General features: G+C 38.2%; 1 protein-coding gene across 2 annotated transcripts in view; it reads left to right on the top strand.

Annotated features, from left to right (window-relative positions):
- The window catches only part of TLL1 (tolloid like 1), a 390,438-nt gene that overhangs the window by 97,823 nt on the left and 272,771 nt on the right, over positions 1-19,844 (top strand). The window lies entirely within an intron of this gene.

Genomic DNA, 19,844 nt, shown 5'->3' with positions numbered 1-19,844 from the left:
CTTCTGATATGAACAGAAGATTGTGCTTCATACTCAACCTCATTTGCAATCACACAAAGCTTCTGCTTACACTGGTGCTGGAAAAGAACCGTATTTCTTAAAATGCTGTTGTGCTTTAATGAATATGTCCCTAAATTGATAGGAGGAGAGTTTCTTCTATCAGCTTAATGTACCTTTGCAAGAGGCAAATAGCTATGTTCATGGGAGAAACTATCCCACCAACATAATGCTTCAACACCAGCGCTTAGGTTTCTATAACTATGATGCCTCAGGGGTGTGGATTATTTATACCCCGGGGAGATGTAGTAATAACCAAGATAATTCTGTACTATAGACAAGGGCTAAGTCCTTTAAATATCAGCGGTTGTAAAACATGACTCCTCTAGGAGGTATGTGCATCATAACTGGTCAAATTCAGCTTTATGCATGCATTCAGTCTGTCTTCCATCAGTTTTGAGTGCAAATTACCTTTGATGTGATTCAAATGTGAGAGAGCCTGCTCACACACACAGGTGGAGCCAAACATTGAAAGTAAGGCCAAGCTGACATTCTGCATGGTGTTGTATGTGACAGGAAGTTTTCCAAGTTTGCAGAATCAAATTATCATCATGCTCCAATTTCTTCATGTCAGTCCATTTATTCAGGGTTGCCAGTTCTTGTCGAGCAAGGTGTTCTAAATCAGAATTCATCATGATGAATTTTTCCACCCATATATCTGACAGATGCTTTGAATGACTATTAAATCTAATTCTTCAGTGGATGCTTTATGTGGACGAATCATAAATTTAAACAGAGCACTGTGTTTGCAAAAGTCAACAAAACAAGACTTGAATGCCATCAGGAGCTCAGAAACAAACCCGGCAAGCTGCTGCGAATGAAGGCTGTTATTTGGATTCTGTCTGATACAAGTCACAATACAGTCGTAATCTTTTGAAATGTGCTAGTCTGCCCATCTCAGTATCTTTGATGAAGACAGTCAATTTTGACTTCGATCTAAACACTGCCTGTTGCATATTCAGGATTGTGTTTCCTGCCCTTTTCGCTTAAGGTTCAACTCATTCAAATGACCAGTAATGTAGACAAGATAGTAAAACTTGAGCAACCAGTCACAGTCTGAAAGCTTGGGATGTTTGACACACTTCATATCCAAAAATGACTTAATCTCATTAATGCAGGTGGCCAAATGAGACAAAACTTTGCCACAAGATAACCAGTGAACATTGTACATTAGTAGATCGAGGTGTTTGGAATCTACTTCCTCAACAGTGACTGAAATTGATGGTGATTAAGGGATCTGACAAGAATCCAGTTGACAATGTGAACAACCAGCCTCATTACATTCCTGAGTTTGGTTCCACAAGATTGCACAGAAAGTGGCTCCTGATGCACAATGCACTGAAAATTCAAAAGCAGGAGATTCAGCTGTTGTGACAAGGATAAGGAATTCCCTGTATTTGCTGACCATGCTAGGTGCCCTGTCCGTACACAGACATAAGACTATCCAACTGTATTTCTCTCTCATTTGCAAAGTTCATCACAGTTTTAAGAAGGTCTTCACCCCTTGTTTGATTTTTCATAGGCAATATCTCAATTATTTCTTCATACACAGCATTTCCACAAATATATTGTCCCAGAATACATGACACGTCAGCTGTCTTGTCCAAAGCAAACAAAAAATAAGTAGCTGTACTCAAATCTTGCATTTGTTCCTTGTCGATTTGATGGGCCATTTCCATGGCTCTGTCATAAACTGTTTTTGCTGCTAATAGCATGTCTCGAATTTTCTATAAGATTTTGTCCTTGTGAAACTTGTCAAATAGTTCATGACCAATTTTTAGCATACATCTCTTTACATAAATCCCTGTTAGTAAAAGACTTCCCCTGCCAAATGATGCTGTATGAGCCTGCAAAAATTGAGGAGTTTAAGCTCCTGCCTTTTTTTTACCATGCCAGCAGGCTTTTTTGTTCAATGTTCATTTTTTTGTTGCAGCTCCTTGCAGGCTTTTTTTCATGCATCATCATTTTATAGCAAATGCTGCATGTTTCATCATGAAATGCTGTTCTAAATTTGATTTTTTTTTTTGTTTTGAGGACAGTCTCTCACTACAAATGAGAGTGTGGAGATCAAGACCTATCCACAAATGTGTACAAGTCTGTCCACGACTTTTGAAAATTGTGGTACTCATCATCTCTCTGTGTCTCTGCCATTTTAACTATTAGGGGGCCACAGAGCTCACTATCATGTATGATGACAGCGTTCTCGACCAATCAAATAAAAAGAGAATATGCATGACCACCAATGAGTGGAGAGGATGGGTGGTTGTGAAAAAGATCAGTTAAAGGTGAAAGACAAAAAAGGACATCTTGATATCAGTAATTATTCATTTTTAAATTTTTGAATTAGCTTTTAATTTTAATTTAATAAGTTGTATGTATTTTAGGAATGACAAAAGAGCTATATTTGGTTCTGTATTGAGCCATATTTGGCTCTAGAGGCATAGGTTGAAGATCCTTTCCCTAGACCATCTTTAATTTGGGTGTGAGTTTAGACCATGCCCACTGAAATCAATGACACTTATTACCATATGTATCAGCATTGAGTTGGGCTCATAGACTTTAATGGGACTGTAACATTTCATAACTGAAAACGGAGTTTGGTTTTGGTGTTCGTCCTTTTTATCCCAATGAATCATGTTGGTGGTGTGCCTTGTATGTGGTAGCAAGGAGTTCAGTGGTACAAATACAAAAGAAAAAGTGATGAATGACCCTGGGTTGCATGTATATTACTGTTTTTATCTCTGACAGCTTTCCATATGCTTTTACTTTTTCTATAACACTGTAATCTTGTATATTCATCCTTGAAAATGACACTAATGTAGAAAGCATTTATTTTTTCTCAGATAGAGAAAATCTTTATCAAGAAAATATCAGTTTCTTTAAAAAATATAACTTGGTTTAGATCCAGAAAATAAAAAGCTGCTGTCACCATTAGTAAATCCAAGTGGACCATAAAGCTTTCTGTGGTGGCTAAATCAAAACATTTGCTGCTGGAGCAAGCTGCTATTTAAAATCTTTTAAGACTGAATTTAAATCAGACATATGTCTACAAAAATATTCTTAATGATATTTCTTGCGTCTATTACTAGATAGAGACCATAGTCATGTCCTAGTTTTAATATAGTTTAATAACTATACTTTTGGTCCTAAACCCTTTTACATTTAGGATACCTTTTAAATGTCAGGGGGGAAAAAATCATTAAAAGTCCTATTCCAAGAGATCCTATGAGATCTATTGATTTTTTTTTTTGTTCTACCAATACCTTAGTTTTTAAAATAATATTGCCAATTTAGCTAAGTCCATCATTTGGGATTTTTAATACAAAAACTATTTTAGTTTTTGCTAATGCAATTCAAAACTTATGAAAAACTTTAAAACGTTTATGTTTTAAAGAATGAGCATTCTTCTCCAATGCTGCTCAATTCTGATCAGGTGTTCTATACATAGGAAGAATTAAAAAGTGAAACTGACCAAAACAAAAGTGAAACTGACGAGTCCAATTTTTTTCTCCCAGTGGAGTAAATATTTTAAAAAGTAAATCATGCTAACATGATTGATTACTTTTTTAGAGGTCTAAAATTTTTTTCATAATTAATGGTTAATTAGTTAAAGAAAATTCCTTATTTAATTTTGGTCTTGACAATAACCCTTTCATTGTTATAATTAAGTGTGGTCTAATTTAACTTCTGTTCCATATCTATTTGATTTGTTATGGAAATCTGCTAATGAAAAGAATTCAAATGTTATTAGTACACCTCTGCTGTAATAAAAGATGACTTGCTTACAGAAACTATATCTATATTGTATAGACTTATTTCAGGAAAGAAAAATGTACTACTCACCTTTTTGGTCTCCTTTTGCTACTTAATCAAAATAAATATTTGTTTTTTTTTCTCTAGCATTAGTTATGTTTCATGCTTTTGTATAGTATAGATTATTTTTGATAGATTATCTTGTCATATACATTAGGGAGTACAGGACAGTCATCTCACCATCACCTTTAAATAAAACATTACATCCTATCAGGTAAATAGGATAAGGTCTCAGAGTTCAATTCAATTTTAGTCTGGTAATAGACCAATATGCATCGTTTTTAAAAAACATTAGCATAACCCATATTACTCTTCTCATATCTATTCACAGCATCCAAAGTCTAACACTTGTCTCAGAATAAGAATTTGAGAATTAATTTTTTTGGAAAAATTAATCCTTATGGAATCTCAGATTGGGCACCCACAATCATAAATCATTTTTGAAAATTTAGACCCAATATGTTTTCTATTTGGTTTTCTACTTCAAAACAAACAAAAATCCAGAATCTTTTTAATGTTTTAACAAAACCAGATTCTCATTATCTGACTTCAGTGTACCTATTGCAGATTTATACTAGTTGTGGACTTGATCCATTAATATTTAGGGTACTACACCATCCTCTGAGATAGCACCTCTATCAGCTATCCTGTAAGGAAGCCTAAAAAGCTCAAGTTTAAATTGATATAGCTTCTTTATGGTCTTTTATAGAATGAGTGGATGCATTCATAGGAATTCATCATTTTGAATGCCCAACGTCTCTATTTTGTATTGGTTTCAAAAAGAATAATGTGGCTGTTTTCTTTTTTCTTTTGTGCTAGGATTTGTGTAGCTGTATAAGTTTACTGCGAGAGGAGTCCTTTGCACTTGATGGAAGATTTAAATATATAATTTTAGCCTCTGACACCTATTGTAGGACTGATGGGAATTTAGGCTTTAGTTTGAATTTACAAGCTGAGCCTTCCTGCTGTCAATGATTGCTTTGGTAGAAGGACAAGGTTCTCACTAGTGATTACAGAAAAAATGTATCTAAGGAGCTGGATTTTTTTTGGCACAATCCAGGAAATCATTTAAGTGCATGCCTAATTTTAATCATAAGTCCATCTCACTGGCTTCAGTGGAGTGTGAGCATGTACTTTTATGCGATTTCCTGGATAGGTAGGCTTTCTTGAATCAGGATCTTAGTATGCGAGTCTACAAAAACCATAACAAATGGTCTGGTAGCACTTTATAGACTAACAAAACATTTAGATGGTATCATGAGCTTTTGTGGGCACAGCCCACTTCTTCAGATGACTGGAGTTATCTGAAGAAGTTAACTCTGGCCATCTGAAGAAGTGGGCTGTGCCCACGAAAGCTCATGATACCATCTACATGTTTCGTTAGTCTATAAAGTGCTACCAGACCATTTGTTGTTTTTTTTAAATGTAACAGACTAACTCGGCTATCCCCTGAAGCTATAAAAACCATGTACTGCTTTCTGCTACTCTGTGGTGAGAGTCCTGCAGATGAACTAGAATGAAAAGCTCATTTTAGGAGTAGAATGCTGCAACTTCTTATGCTTTCTTGCTTGATTTGGGGACAACCATCTTCAGACTATTTCTATACTACGAACTAAGGGTATCAAGCTCCTATTTGTGTTGTGCTAGCTCTCATTGAGCTAGCATGAGTATAAATAGCAGTGTGTATACTCATGTTAGCTTGATGAGAGCTAGCTTTTATCTTAATCATTTCAAAATGTACATATGGATGGTATTTAAGAAGTTAAGTATCTATACTGGACATTTATGTTCTCAGTGCCTTGGACTTAAGGCAGGTCAACAAGAGGTGAGATGTCTTAAAAAATGTTCCTTTCAAGTAGAAGGAAGTAGAGTCTTGTTTCCCACTCTGGTCATTTTATATCACATGACTCAAAATGTAAGTCTGTTTGCATATAGCGCTAGATTCTCCTTAAAAGATTGCAATATCAACAAAAGGAAGGTCATGGAGGGGGTGGTGGGAAAGGCAGCAGGGTCTGTCTGGTTATGGAAAAGAACAAATAATGATCCTGATCTATTCAACGGTGCTGTGATAGGGTATATCTACCCTGCACTGGTTCAGCAGGGGTTAATCACACTCTGTAGGCTGAATACCATTGATGGAGAAGAAACAGCAAAAGTCTGGATGCCTTCAGCCCTGGAAAGAGAAGGACAGGAAGTAGCCTGGGGGACCTAGACATTGCTCCTGTTATGGAGTCAGGGACAGGCTCAGTCTCCTATTTCAGGATGATTCCTGCTGAACCTGTGTTGAGTACCCCTGCTGCAGTGAGAGCCATGGGCTGGGACCTGTTTGAATAGGGAGGATCTGAGTCTCCCTAACGTGGTCACCACCCACCCCGGGCTGATGGGCCAACCCCTTTTGGCCACCGTCTTGTCTACATGAGTACTCATGCAGATTCTGGCCCTGCTAGGCAGGGTGTCTAACACCAAAGGGTAGCTGCATCGAGTGACCATGGGGAGATGCTGCCACAGGAGCCAGGGCTGTTCTAGTGACTTCTGAAATTGGCCCACAGGCTGCCCAAACCTCTTTTTTCATTTTCTCACATCTGATGCCACCTGACTGAGGTAAAGGAATGTTTGTTAGCCTGTAATTGAATAGTTATGTAACTATCACTAGGCACATTTGAACCTGGGCCCTTTGGAGCTTAGTGTAGGAGCCTCTACAGCTTGAGCTATAAAGCCAGCTCTTAGCTTAGGCTATAGAGATCCCTTGTTCTTATCTCTTGCTGTAAGTGGCCTAAGTGCCCCTACATGGGACAATGAACCACAGTAGGTGCGTGGGTTACAATTTCATCAAATTGTAGCAGTTGTATGGCTATTTGACAGACCCAGGGGATGGGGCCAGCAGTCAGTGAGCTTCTGGCCCCACTCTTGGGGAGCCCTCTGTCACCCCACGCTACTGCCTGTCTATCAGAGGCAGCAGAGCTGGTCTGTGAAGAGAGTCGGTTTAAAAAACAGTTCCCTGTGCAGACCCACTCTGCCTGCTGCCCTGCGCTGAGGCCTCTGATACAGCCTCTGTCTGCAGGGAGCTTGGACCCCCCTGTGGACAAGAACTGCTGCTGCAGAGTAGTCTCTGTCCGTGGCAAGCCTGGGCCTACTGCAGACAGAGGCTGCCTCCCTCCACCATGCTGCTGCCTCTACCCACACAAAATCTACTAGCCTGGTCCCCCCTAGGCTCTGATGTGGGAAGGGAATGTGAGGAGTGTCCCTCAGTGAGGGGCTTCTCACTTCGCTTCTCACTTGTCTGTAGCCTCCCAAATAATTTATCTGGGGGTCAGTGGCCCCTGACCCAAATAAAGGTTCCCCATCCCTGCTATGAAGAGAGAGCAGGGCCTACATAGGCCTAAAGGGGAGTGTTTTTGTTGCCCAGGGTTAGTGGAGTTGGGGAGCTGATCCCCATCAGGCACAGGCAAACACATCTTCCTCATATTAATGGCAGATGGTAACAAGGTGCTTCACAGCCCTGGGTAGCATCACAATTATTCACCAAAGGGATTGGGGCTAGGATTAAATTCTGATCATATACTTTAAATGGGAAAATCAGTTCATTTGCCTGGATCACTAAATGTTTCAGCTGGTAGAACAGTAAAGCTGCAATAGCTATTTTATGGGAATAATTAGTGTAAGAATGTATAACTCTATTGACATGCAGGTGATTATCTTGCAAATATTTTTAGGATGGGGATACCACGTCATGTCTGTTCTTGGCAGGTGAATTTGCTGCTGTTGTAAATATCCACTTCTAATCTATAGACTCATCTACATTTTTAATTCAATTTTGAGAGAAAAGATTGGGTCTCAGATTTCTTTTCTCAGGGAATCAATAATGCTACAGTCAGTATTGTTCAAGGCTTTCGTTTATTTAAATACTTTTTCTACCTAATATGTTGGTGCCAGATGAAGAAGCCATTTATATGCACACTTTCTTGGGGGTCTCATCAGCTTTTCTGGTGGTAGATATCAAAACAGTACAGCAAAATCAGTGTTTTTCTTTCTGTGGGGAAGGCTTAAAAATAAAAAAAACATAACCAACTTTCAGATCTTGCTATATATAGGTAGCTGTAGGGACAGATCTGCTCATTCTAAAAAAGCTAAAAAAGAAGATGGACAAAATAAATAACTCATCCAATCCCTTTTGGCAGCTCTTTTAGAGAATTGGGTAATTTATCATTTCCAGTGTTGTTGTGCTTGCTTACTAGTCTCTGTGAAGTTAAAGGTCTGCCAGCAGTTTCACTGCACTCCCTATATTTTTATTGCTTTGGAGCTTAGTTAAATACATTTATGGGGCTACAGTTAGCAAATAGTCTTGGTTTAAGAAATAACTTAATTGTTTCTGAGCTTATTGCTATTGTTCGGATAAAAAGGTGACAAAACATAAACAGCTGATTACCAAACAGCTTATAATGCTGTTATATTCTTGCAATGCTTTCTGTTTTTTAAATGAGGTTATGGAAGCTATTTGTCCTTCATGTGTAATAAGTCCTAAATCTGTAAATTAATGTGATTCCAGTAAGGGCCTGATTCTGCAGGTTTGGAGCACTGGGTTTTATTGATATGGTGTCTGCACACTAACTTTCATCATGATATGATCAACACTTGCTATAAACTGCTTTAGGCTCATGGTAACTTGCAAGCCCCTATTACAGCATTTATAGGAGAGGAAAAATATACTCCACCCATCAGGATCTCAAGTAAAATGCTTACATGCTCTTTATTATAGAAGAGGCATGATCTTCTTCTTTATTTAAGTTGACCTTATTTTACTAGCTATCCTGACATCCTCTCTTCACCTCCCTGCTTTGCAAAGTACCCTTTCCTAGCTGTTCTAATCTAATCTATGCTCTTCTTCTATCTGGTTAATTTCATTTGTTCAATGCACTTTGTTTCTCATTCATTCTATAGCTTGGACGCTGTTGGATGCTCTTCAGCTTGGGTTCACTATACAGTAACCACAAACTGAAATGTCCTATTCTGTTTTTATCGTCTCGTTTGTATCTCTCACTTGTTCAAAACTTTCTCGTCGATTTGAGGGTACCCTGCAATGTAACACTCTAATTGAATTTTTAAATAGTTTGTGAGGCCAAATTTCTAATTCTCAGTCTTTCTTCCTCCCCCCCTCCCCACTTCTGTTGACTAAGGACATAGGAGGGCGCTATTGTCCTGACATGTGGACAGAAACATAAGAACAAGTCAATTTTTGCTAAAAAGCAGAGACTTATTAGGAAAGCAAGTATATCTTCAGGGTTTGGGGTGTCAAAACAAAGGCATTAAAGTACAATTATATATTTACAAGTTGGCTATATATTTTTTATATAATATATATTTAATACTGGCTATTGGTTTCATCCTTTCATGACCAATCCTAGATTTTCCTAGCGCAACACCTCTTTTTTGGTGTTTATGATAGTTCCACGGCCTTTTTGTAGTCCCTATCAAGGAATATCTCAGCATATTCAGAGTAAAAAGGAAAGCAATGCATGGTCAAATATGTCCATTGTACTGGTCAAAACGATCAGTATCATGTTGGAAGTTTTTATTCGGATGTGTGTTTTGACCCACGTGATTGAGGCCAGAAATTCTCCAGCTGACAGGAAACTGACCTATAAATAATGACCTATGATGGACTTGTCATAGAGTCATTGAATGAAATATTCTATTACCAGTTTCCTCTGTCTTGTTTCTTAGTTTCCGGCTTCTGTAAAATACTACTTCTTTAGATATATCTTGCTAGCTAGCTGGTAGCATTGAGTTTACTTTGCATGCTTTAAAAGAGGGATATTTTAACAAGAAAGGAAAAGTTAATGCATTATTTGAAATTAAAAAAAAATCAATTGTGTAGATTTCAGTCATGTCATTTAGAAAATAAAGTAAAATAAAGAGCTAAAATGAATGTTTAGGTTCTTGTTCTGCACTTGTATTGCAGTATCAGAATACCTCTAGTTAGTCAGCATTGAACTGGGGCTAAGGAGACCTGTTTTCAACTCCTTGCTCTGGTCAAGTCTCTGAGGATATGTCTACTCCATGCAGTCAATAGGAGGTATGAAGGCAGCGTGGGTGGTGCACACAGGCTGCAGAAGACAATCTGCTGCCTTAGACCAAACTTCAGGCTACTTCCAACCCCTGCCTCAGAACACAGGCTTTCAATGAGAAAGGGGCACCTCCTGGGTGTTGGGTCATGTCAGACTTTGAGGGAGAGCATGGCATGCCTTCTGACAGTTCGGTGGTTATGGCAGAAGTTGAAGTGCCAAGCGCCACCACTCAGCTTTCACACAGCCACCTCCTTTGCCACGATGTGGCTGCGAGGGCAGGAACTGTTTAGTCACATTTAAGTGAGGGGTGCCTAGGGTCACAAAGCTACTCAGATGTGATCTGGCCATCCCTGCTGTGCTAGGAAGACTCTGCCATCCAAGGCTGCTGCCTAGTTTGCTTATAGCTAGAGTAGCACCTGCTAGCACAGCTGAAATTGCAATGAAGATTCATCAGCTTGGGCTTCAGCAGCTTGTTAACAGAGTGTCTGAAACAGATTGCAATCTTGCATGGCATGATTGTGTGCCAGCCAGTATAGTGGAGACCTGATCTCAGATGGGGCTGAGAGGGGAAAAAAAGGCCTACAGGTATTATTTTAATAGAAATATAATTATTATTGCCATTGAAAAAAATCTGATTTATCCATTCAGAACTTCAGTCCCATCTCTGTTCACAGCTGCCTTCCTGATGTCGCATGAAAGCACTGTAGTATATGTCCCATTTTACATAAGAGCAGTTCAAATCTGCCTGGCCTGTCTTGAACTTAAAACTAGGAGACAAGCTTCTTTTCCTAGTCACTGGAGGTGAAATCCTGGCTCCATTGAAATCAAAAGGAGTTTTACCATTGACCTCAATGGAGCCAGGATTTCACCCTGGTTCTGCATTTCAAAACTCTCTTGTTTATTCCAAGTAATGAAGACAAACAGACCCACCCACACGAGATGTGCTTTTGGTAGTATGCCTTCAAGAAGTAAGCCAAGAGTGAACTCCCTTGAAACACAGTTCACTCAGAAAAGGTTATAGAGTATCTTGCTTTATTTACAAGGCCAAAATACAATGGAAGATAGACAAAAATAGGATTTTACAGAATCTACATTGTAGAAAATTTATGAGACAAGAAAAGATAAGGAGAGTATGTTTTATGACAAGCTACAACCCATTCTTTCTGACATCTTATCTAGTCATCTGTATCTCATGAGGTCATGTCATTTGGAAGCTGAAATGGTCTGAGTACATAATATTTTGTTTTTGTACCTTGTAGGCCCATCCTACTTCCTTTCTTCAGTAATAGTTGGTCCTTCCCAGCAGTTAACACAGTAGATTAAATTTAAAATTATCTCACTTATTTATTACAATTGAGTTCTTCTCTTGGGGGGGCTGCGTTCACTACATGAAATAAAGTAGCTTCTATTGTGTGCAAACTGCCATGGGTTTATTATAAATCCTGTTTTCCTTTCACTTGAATTTTGCAGGCTTGGACCTTTGCTATTTATTTGTTCAAATCGGCAGTACACTGACAAATAGATACTGTTTTCTTAATTATTTTTAATGTAACATCTTAAAGAGTGTAAGCCTTTTCAGAACCCATAAACTTTTATGATGAAGAACTTCCAATGTTCTTTTCTTGCTGCTCAACACTCTTTCTCCAGCTTTCACAATTGTCAAAGTTTCATCCACACCAAACTCAGTTTATTCAAACTGCCATATTTAGGGCAAAAAAAAGCTACTTTTCAAAATCTTTGCATGGAACTCTAGTAGCCATTTTCAGGCATATTGGTAACCCTTATTTATAATGACACACCAATTTTGTATGTCTTCCAAAATGTTAGAAACAGCTTAGTATTCAAAATAATATTAAATGAAGATAAAAATTCACATTCACCCAATGGCTAGAACAAAGTGAAACATTAATTCATCAAATTTACAATTAACCATAGCAGCTCTGATGTCACATTTCTGTCTTATATTCATTTTAATCTCACTAGACAGCCTTCTTTCTTCCACAGGGGACTTACAACTTTTCATAGCAACTAGTGAGTTGAATAACATACACTTACCTGCATAGCATCAATTTAGCAGCATATCACATGCCTATCTAGTGTTGTGTCTCTAAAGTGTGATCACTGTGTCTAATGGGGTTCTTACATTGTGAATAGGTGATATAGGCCAAAATGGAGTAGAGCATATATGATCGGTTATATCCAGAGGGTATGATTCCCTACTGCAGGAGAGGATTGCTGTGATCAGCTCCATTTTATATAAATGTAGTGTAAACCCTTGGACTCCTAGGAAACTACCAATTGCCAGGGCCTTACGGTTGCTGGGATAATAGTTATATTAATAATTTTTAATTTTAAAAACTGCAGTATACACAAGAGTAAAGCTACAATGAGGAGTTTAACTTTTTTGCCATTTTCCTGTGAATTTGATTTCTGATATTATTTTGAGTTGATGGTGCATAAACCTCCTCCTTTTTCTACCTATCTATCCTTTCATCGAAGCTCCATTTGTAAAGTTATGGATTTTGAATATAAGTGTGAAAGTCACGGTTTCTAGGAGATCTCAGATTCTGCATGAATTTAGCAGTCTTCCTTAAATGCATGTTTTAAATTTTCCTTTATAAGAGCAGCCACCTAGATAGCATGGCAGTTAGTAAATGTAGACATAGGTAGACACACATAACACAGGAAACTCATTGTGAACTTTGGCCTTTTACCTTCATCCTTATTTTTGTGATGAGCTCAGCAAAAGTATTTGTTTTTGAAACAGCTTTTTTGCTCTAAATGAAAGTTTGAAGGCACAAGATTTGTTACTTTGCTTTTTTTGTAAAACTATTTTAAAAATAGACTTTCTGATTTAATTTAGAGAACTTGCCAATGTTTTGCATAACTCTCTACCCTTAATATATTTGATTGAATGATGGCCTGTGGAGTAGTTTCAAATAAACAGACATTTCAGACAGGAGCATGGGGAAATGTAATTTTCCACACACTAAAAGACTGACCATACATTCACAAGTGGAATTTGGCAGGAGCCTAATTCAATAAGATATGAATGGCCACTGCCTACTGTTTTACTGTACCCCCTGCCCTGGGATATGGCTTGGCCTTGCAAAGTCTACAATTGCAAGTGGAACCCAAAATTCCAAAATTGCAGGAGTCCAATATTGTAGGTCAGCAGGAGGACTGCAAAACTGGCAATGAAAAAAGCACCAGCAGAGCTGTAATCGGGACTCTGATTTAATGCTGACATGATTTGAAATCCAACTTCAAAGATAAAACAATAACAGGCTTGGCTGCATAGTGTCTAATGTTGCCACCCACTTTGAATTACTGCTGGCATCCTCATGACTTAATTGTACTGACACATTCAAGTGTGATGGATGTGCCCCATGTATGAAATTCAGGCTATGTCACCCGGTAAATCATATCAGAAATTAAATGAACATATGAAAAATCCCCCTTCCTCAGATGTCTAGTGTAAAGAGATTTGTGGACAATATAGGAGTCCTGCAATAAATACAAAAATAGGAGGTGTCTCTGAACATTTATTCAAAAGACAGAGAATAATAAAATGTGACTACTGCTAATGCTCACCGCTTGTGCAGTGCTCTTCATCTGTTGTTCTCACAAAGTTTTGTAGTGTGGCTAAGCATTATCTCCCCTATTTTACAGATGGTGAAACTGATACTTGGGGAAATAACTCACATTTATGCCTTTGAAAGTTTCCCTTTAATTGACCTTTCCAAGATCACATGGGGCTGAGGCAAATCCCACTGAGGCCAATGGAAAGACTCCCAGTGCTTTCATAGGGATTTGATTCGAGGCTGTAGAAAATTACAGTGATGGGAGTTTAACGGGGATTAACAGAATTCCCTCTTATACCCACTAGTATTTCCATCAACAGCAAAAGCAAAATAATGGAATAGCAACTGCTTCCTCATAAATTTTCCTTACATTCTGTGAGTACCACGGAATCATTCTACCAGATATAGTAGAAATTATGCTAATGTAAAGAACTGAGACATTGAACTGGTACTGACTCTTAAAATTCCTTTTATAAATTATGGGCTCATCTGTATTGAAGAAGACATCATGAGGATTTTGCTTTAGAGATGGGCTCAAGTCAGAAAGTTAGGATCCAGCGTATGACCATTGCCAGGTTAAGGGCATCTCCACTGAATAGGGGGTAGTTGTCTATCTTCACTGTGGTTTCTCTCCCATACTTTTGAATTCTATTCAACTGCTTTTTATTTTGTTTATTTTTCAAAAGGTTTTTCTGTTTTAATCACTGTTAGCCTCTTATGTGAGATTAACTCCATTCCTCCTGTTTAGCAGTGCCTCTCTGCCTTGTACTATTTTATTTGCTTTTTATTATGCCCTGTGCATCTTTTGTGATTTAATTTCTTCCTTTTCCAGTGAATTGTATGCTTTCAATTTTGGTATATGGCTTCTAATCTATGACTCTGACTCAGGTGGAGTAGGGTTGTAGATTTATCTACATATCTATTAGTAAGGGCTCCAAAAGGTAGTCTTATTACCTTTATTGATCTTTATTACATAATTACTTCTCAGTAGTCTGGCCCATTTATAATGACAGATATTTCTGCACCTCTTGAGGATTATTTTTCCTCTTTTCCCTCCCTTCATCAGTGTAAGATTATCACTGCCCTTGGTATACTGGTGCAAATGAATCTAGAAATTAAAATGCAGACATAAAAACATTAACAGACAAGACAGATGGTTACCCAAATTAGTGTTTTTAATAAAATTCAGGTGTTTTAGAAATGGAGAAAAAGGTAAAATAAATCCTTAGCAGATTGTATTACCTATGTTTGATACTGACCTATTTTATACGTGTATATTTTGATATTAAAATTAAAATAATATCAAGATCCTATTTTCTCTTCACACATTTGTGCTGTTTATTCTTTTTCCATTTTGCACAGCTCAGCCAATCAATGTTAATTTTAGTTTAGCATAGTTTTGCTTTCTGGTTCTATGCACGGCACAAAACTGTTTCTGTTTCTAGTAGTACATTGGGGGAGTACATGTTTTAATTAAATGTTATTGTTAGTTTTAGTAAAACCATCTGCACAATTCTAATCATTTTAGGTTTTGATAATAAAAGAACAAATTAAGTATAAACTACTTGACATTTTCCTTTTAACTGTACACAGGGCTGGATTAAGACCTTTAGAGGCCCTAAGCACTTAAAAGATTATAGTGCCTCCCCCCGCCCCATACGTAATTCAAAATAAAAATACTATATCGTAAAATCTCTTTTTTTGCTGGTGCCCTAAGCATGTTCTTAGTCTGCCTATTGGGTAATCCAGCCCTGACTGTACATCTGAATCTCCTGGCAGCATCTCTCAGTGCATAAGTTAGACTTCTTGACACCTCAGCTTCCTTTCGGTCTAGATTGCATCACAATGGCAGTCTCATGGAAGCAAAGAATTATATGAGCACCACCACACCATCTTAATTCTATTGGCCAGCTTGTTCAGGAAACACAGTCATGATTTGACCATTGCCTTTTCATCTGATCCAAGCCTCAAGAGTCAGCACAGTGTGGGAAGGAGGGCACTTAGGCCAGCTCTAGACTAGGGGATAAATTTGAATTAAGATATGCAACTCCAGCTTTGTTAATTGTGCTGCTGGAATCAATGTACCTTGATTCAAACTTTGGCACCGTCCCCACAGTGATAGGTTGATGGGAGAAATGCTCACATTGAGTTCCCTTACTCCTCACAAGGAATAGAACTAGCAGACTCTAACTTGGAATAATTTACAAGATTTTAATGGGAATACCTGAAGAGCAAGAGGTGCATATTAAATGAGAGTAATTCACTTTCATATACATCTTAGAAGCTGCTGTTAATTGCCTTACTTACTGTATCCCTTTCTTCCAGCCCCCTCATATGGCAATGATGCTATCACAGACTCTTTGGTACTCAGTGAGGCTTAATGTGGGACAAACTCAGTGATGACTTGGAGGGAGAGGTGCAAATTTGACACAGTAACTTTCTCTCGTTCCATCCTTCACTAATGAAAATCCATAAATCCATGTCGTACTTCACAAATCAAAACTCTTGACAGGCACGCACACAGAAAACTGCAACCTGATAATGGCTAGACAGGAGCTGAGCTGTGGTTATACTGATTGGCTAAGATTTGCACATGTGCTTGTATATTTGTTACCTGATTCCCTGCCCCACCTTAGCCTGTTTGTATGTCTCTCTGCCTGTTAAGTCCCCGTATTTCAGATTGCAAGGTCTTTCGAAGAGGGGCTCAAATTTATTATATGTTGTGACAGCGTCTAGCCCAGTGGTGGGCAACCTATGACCTATGGGCTGCATGCGACCCATCGGGTTTCTGTGTGTGACCCATGAGACATTTTATTTGTCATTGCTCGTGTGCAGGGTTGCCACATTCCACTGGTTTCCATCCACATAGATTTTTCTTACTGGTATCACTAAAATGACATGCATGTTTAGCAAGGGCACTTGAAATGAGGTGTGTGCTGATTACACGCAACATTGGCTGGGAGATCAAAACACTGCTATGATACGGTCAGCAAACCCTGCAAATTCTAGGTATGCAAGCACAGTTGGCAAAACTATCCTATCCTGGGAGACCATCTTGGTCATAACCATTTCTGGCCCTCTGAGATGAAGAGCTACTCATAAGGCCCACTCACTAGCCTAGGTTGTCCATCACTAACCTAGCACAATGAGGACCAAGCTGATTGTGGACTTAGGTGCTACTGGAACATAATAATACTAAATTTGTCTTGAGGGAGTCTAGGTATGATATTCAAAGTATATGTTACAAAGTACATGTTAGACTGCTACAAAGTATATGTTAAATTAATTTGGGTTCCTTTTGGAGTGTACTCTTAACTTGTCCCTACAGAAAGGTAAAGCTTAACAGGACTGAAGAACCACATCCATTTTGCAAATAAGTGAACACAAGTTTACTGTTCACTTGTATTATCTTTGATATATCAATAAAAATGTTATTTTTCTAAGTTTGTGAGTATTTGATTACCCAGAGTGTGATTATCAGTTAGGACTTCTTAAGCTGCACTTCATATACCCCTTTTTCCTCTAAGAACAGCAGATAGGTGGGCATGGTGCCCACAATCCAGTATGCTAGCAGTCTCTTTTTTTAGTTCTCTGCAACAAGGAAATGGGATTGTTTGACATGATGACCCAATGCAAAGGGCTTTTTCAAATGAGTGAAAGAGCTCCTGGCCCATCCAGTGCCAAAAGGGTCATCTGGCAGTTTGCAGGGCTGGCTTTCTTTACAAGTGATTTTTTAATTTAGTAATTTCTGCAGTACTGTTGAAGTAATCTAATATATGGGGAAAATCCACCTCAGATTTTGCTCCATTCATATTGGGTATTTCTAAGTACAATAACTCATTTTCTCACAGAAAACTAAATAAAAAAGGGAAAGTAACAGCGCTTGCTCACTATTGAGCTTGACTGGAATTGAATTTGCATGCTCAGTCTCAAGAGGCTCTTATCTCACTTTCAACTCTTTTTACTGTCCAAACCCTCCTCTTTTACTTGGGAAAAAGGATGCATTGGAACAAGGAAAACACTATCTAAATAACACAGGCATGTGTGCAAAGGAACTAGCATGTTGTAGCTGGTGCACGTTTTTGATCAGTTACTGGAATTGTCACCAGCAACCCATCAAGAGATTGAAATAAACATTCAATAAACGCAGCAGTACAAAACAGACTATTGTACTAGAAAGGCAGAGTACAATTTGTATTATTCTGTTTTTGTTCCTCTCAGTTCTCTTCTCATTTGGACCCCAGGACTTCAAGACATCCACCCAAGATGGATTCAAACTCTCTGGCATCATCATCTCATTCTACAAATCTGCCATCCTTTCATTGGCACCAAAGTGTGTAAGCACCATTACAGATGAGCATGCTCAGATCTTTGCTTGATAATTCTGAGAGAGCTCCAAAGTCAACTCAGTGTTTTTGATGTTTGCTAGCATGAGAAATGAAAACATTTTATTAATGATTTCTGAGCTGCATAAAGTCTTTGAGCAGCCTGACACATCTGACTGTGTGCAAATAAATCAGAGCTGTCTGGTTAGGCCTGCTAAGAAGATACTGTCTATGATGCGAGCATCAAACCCCATGAAATGGATAGGCAGAGGAGTAATACTTATTTTACACTGAAATACATTTTTAGGAATGATCTTTTGATGAATGTTGGCATTTCCATTGAGTATCAATGCTACCATCTTGCATATGTTAAACTTCTCTTGGCTTGAAAGGCAACAGCTGTCAATAATTGCCTATCTTTTGTGATTACATCAAACAATTTTATGTTAGTTTGGTACAATATGAAAGTATAATCAGTTTTACACAAGCTAGAAACTTCATATGTGCTGGATCCAGTAACAGTACTAATGCAATTGTGGGAGCTCCAGACCAATAAATTATCTGTAGTATGTTGTAGTACTTCTGGAACTATCTTTAAAAAGCCTCTGCTCTTCTTGACTAACAAACTTTAAGGGATTTTCCCTCTATTAATTACAGTGGCAAGCTTGGAAACATATAAAGAATAACTGCAAAATTGCTAATAATACTTTACCTCTATAGCACTTTCCATCAGAGGATTTCAAAATGTATTACAAACATGAGTGGTTTTTAGCTTCCTTACCTTTCTAGAAGATAGGAGAATATTATCGTCCCCATAACCTATTGCATGATTCTAGTCTGGCAGTGATAAAAGTGGGGTAACTGCACAGAGGTCCACATGTAAAGGAAAAGCTGTATCCTTTTGATTGTGATTCTAAAAGGTCACAATGGGGGAAGGTCCTGGCTGGACCATTTATCTGTGTACTCAAGAGCAGCTGGAGACCAATGGGATGGAGTCTTGCCAACAGCAAGCATTCAAAATCATGAATCAGGGCACTCAAAATCCGGAGATTTTAACAAATATATTTTCAGTTCTTTGAATATGCAGTATGATTTTGAGCCCTTAGGGTTTATGCTTTCAAGCTTTTCTCTGCAGTTATGAGAGCTTTTTAAAAACTGAAAAATTCACATGTATGTGGGGCCCTAATGAAAACACCAAATATTGTGATGATCATTATTAAAAGCACAAAAGTTGGCAACATTAAACCATGGAGGTTTATCTCAGTCTTGTCTGGTGCTAGCCCAGAAGTAAGATTCAATTGTGTATATGATCTGTCATGCAGGCTTATGGCCCCTTTTTATGACTAATGGAAAAATAGGGAGATTTGTTTTGAAAAGGGTTCTTCATCAAGCTCCACAGCCACTTTGCAAATCTTTGAAACTAAAAGGCTAATAAAGACCAATCAAGTTATGGAAGAAATTGTGCACTGTTCACTGTGTTGTTCACTGCCGTGCCCTTCTCACAAGTAGGATGTAGTCAAATGAAGTAATTCTTATTGTCCTCTTCCTTAAACTGATATGAATTAATAGTTTTTACAATGTACTATTAACTGTCTACTGTATTTCTTTAGACATAGAGTCTCAAGTCCCAGTTGCTGACCTTTTCTTTTCAATAACCACTGGCACCACTTTGCACTTGTGATCAATATGCTATTTGCACAGTTCTAGCATTGATGTATTGTACTAGTAGTGGCCAGCACCTTTCCTGAATTCATCCTTATTTAGCAGCTTTGCCTTAGTACTCAAATGGGATTTTAAATGATGTGATGCTGTCTCTGTCAGGCTCAGATGAGGAAACTGAGCTGAAACAGAAGGCAAATTATCACCACCTAGGTGCAAGGAAGTCTCTGCTCACTTCTCCTGCACTTTGTGGAAGGGAAGGACTTGGTTGTTATGATTTGAAATCCATTACCTTACCTTCACGTTCCATGGCTCTTAGACCCTTAAGCTTTCTCATCTTA

The sequence above is a fragment of the Pelodiscus sinensis genome, chromosome 4 (assembly GCF_052426305.1).
Source record: "Pelodiscus sinensis isolate ZL-2025 chromosome 4, ASM5242630v1, whole genome shotgun sequence".
NCBI lineage: Eukaryota > Metazoa > Chordata > Testudines > Trionychidae > Pelodiscus > Pelodiscus sinensis.
This window is presented reverse-complemented; position numbering and strand designations above follow the sequence as displayed.